A 2,597-nucleotide genomic window follows, 5' to 3' on the forward strand; every position below is an offset into this window, starting at 1 on the left:
AATTAGGGAAACCCTAATCGACATGATTAACCTAATTCCTTAATCTAATTAGGTTTATCTAAATCCACAATCCTTCACTTCAATCCTACTCATGAGTTAATCAATTTAATCTTGGTCATCTTCTATAATCAATATATACTAATCAAATCCAATCACTCATAACATCTCATTATCCCCAACATAATGTGATATAAATCCTCATTCACCCATCTATCACATAAATGCAACCAAAACTCCATACTTAGCTTACCTTGATCCGGTTGCTCCGGTGCTAACTCACGGCTAAAGATCTTGTTGTCAAAAATGGTGGCTGAAGCTAGGTAAAGCTGCTGCCCGCAAACAAATGTGCGAAATCTAAGGTGGTAGCTGGTGAAACATGGCCGGAGGGATTCACTACCAAAAACAGGATCCTGCTATTGGAAAGGATGTTCAAAACTACATGAACCTGTCAAGTAGGTACTCAAAATCTCCCAAAAACCAGAAACAAAATCCAACATCGGTAAAACTAATACTACATGTCTTACCTTAACCCAAAACATATCAACACTCTTTGATAAAGAAATCTGAAGTTGCTGTGGAGAAAAATGGAGCTTCCCCACCAATTCCCAACTGATCCGGCACAAACAGAGAAGACAAGAACTCAAGGCATTTCCTCAAACACCTGTTGTGCACAAGAAATACCACTGCCTTGATCAACTCTACATAAATCAAACTCCCAAAATTCACAACCAAATCTAATTTCTTACCTCCAAGAAGACAAAATATCTACAACCGAAGGTATTCAGATCTATCCGGAGATGAAAAGGGTACTGCAATCCTGATAAAGAGGAGGCGATGAACCTCCCTGGTGGAATCGTCATAGTTCTGCTCACATCCGCCAGTGCCCTAGCCCTGACGTGACCTAGAAACCGAGCAACAACTAATCACGAGCAAGAAACATCCAGAGATGCAATCGGTCAGCCGGAGATGACAGTACCATCGAGATCCAGCGATACTTTCTCAGGCGACTCGGCGAGGACACAATCGCAGTGGAGGAGGTCGTTCTCCGTCGGTGTCGGGCATCCACGCGAGAGAGAAAAATAGAGAGGGCAGGAGAGAAGAAAGACTCCATACCATGGAAGGAAAAGGGGAGGAGGAAGGTTCGGCTGGCGATCGGCGTTGATGTCCAGCGACCGGCAATGAAACACGATCGCGAGGGAGAGGAGTCCGGGAAGAAGGGAATCGGGGGAGGGGGTTTTCGGCGATAAAGAGGGAAAAATAAAAGAAAATGAATTTTATAATTAAAACATTTCCTCACTTAAATGGGGTAGCCCAAAGAGGCTTTATCCGCACCGGCCGATCGAACCCCTCAAACCCCTCCGTACGAGCTCCGAAAAATTCCCAGAAAATTTCTAAAAATTCTAAAAAAATCCAATAAGATTTTTTTTGTCCAATAATATTTATTATTTAAATTTGGCGATATCTTACATTCCACCTAGGGTTACCACCCCCTAGGACTTTTGCCTAAAGCACTCGACCCACCAAGACTTTCTACATAGGGTTACCGCCCCCTATGACCTAGGGTTACCATCCCCTAGGGTTTTCAACCTGCCTAACCGCAGCTAGGTCTTTCCTGAAACACTCAATCAAACTGTTAGATCACAAATAAACTTAACTCTGAATTCCTTGGCCATTATCAAAACAATTGTTTGATTGTCGGATGCTTTCCGCACCAACAGTTCCCTCTTCCGGGGAATGCGTCCTCACCTACTCCCCTCAGGAGAGATTACCTGCTGCCAGTCTGGTCCTCCAGACCGACTGGACTTTCTGCCTAGGGTTACCACCCCCTTGGACCTCGGGTTACTGCTCCCTAGGGTTTTTCTCCACTTAGGGTTACCACCCCCTAGGGTTTTTCTACACCTAGGGTTACCACCCCCTAGGACCTAAGGTTACCTCCCCTTAGGATTTTCCTCCACTTAGGGTTACCACACCCTAGGACCTAAGGTTGCCACCCCTTAGGGTTTTCCTTCACCTAGGGTTACCACCCCCTAGGGTTTTCACCTTGCCTAACCGTAGCTAGGACTTTTGTCTAAGAACACTTAAGACTTTCCTACAATCTCCATCAGACATGTTAGATCACTAATAAGCTTAACTTTGATTCCTTTGCCATTATCAAAACTTGGGTTTGATCGTCGGATGCTTCCCGCATCAACACTACGCTCACACAAGCTCCTACAGAAGCACCCTGGGATGGGCAGGGCGGTCCAGGCACCCGGACAGTTAACAGCCTGTTGACTATCTTTTTCTCCTCCGTTTCAACTCCGTTCTCTAAGAAACGCCGCGCGCTTCGTTCTCGTCCGCTAATGTACTCTTCTACAACACCTCGTCCCTTAGACGCACAGAGCTCATCGACTCTCTCCTGTGCCGTCCTTCTCGCTAACTGTGTCTTTCGCTTGACTTCTTGTACTTCTAAGTTTCTTCTCACTTAGACATAAGACATCAAACAAACACATGACCTAAACTTGACTTAGTTGATCACACCAAAACTATAATGGGGTATTTACAATCTCCTTCTTTTGATGTGGATTAACTTGTAAGTACCCCGTGGTGATTTTGAT

The sequence above is a fragment of the Zingiber officinale genome, chromosome 10B, assembly GCF_018446385.1.
Source record: "Zingiber officinale cultivar Zhangliang chromosome 10B, Zo_v1.1, whole genome shotgun sequence".
NCBI classification, from domain to species: Eukaryota; Viridiplantae; Streptophyta; class Magnoliopsida; order Zingiberales; family Zingiberaceae; genus Zingiber; species Zingiber officinale.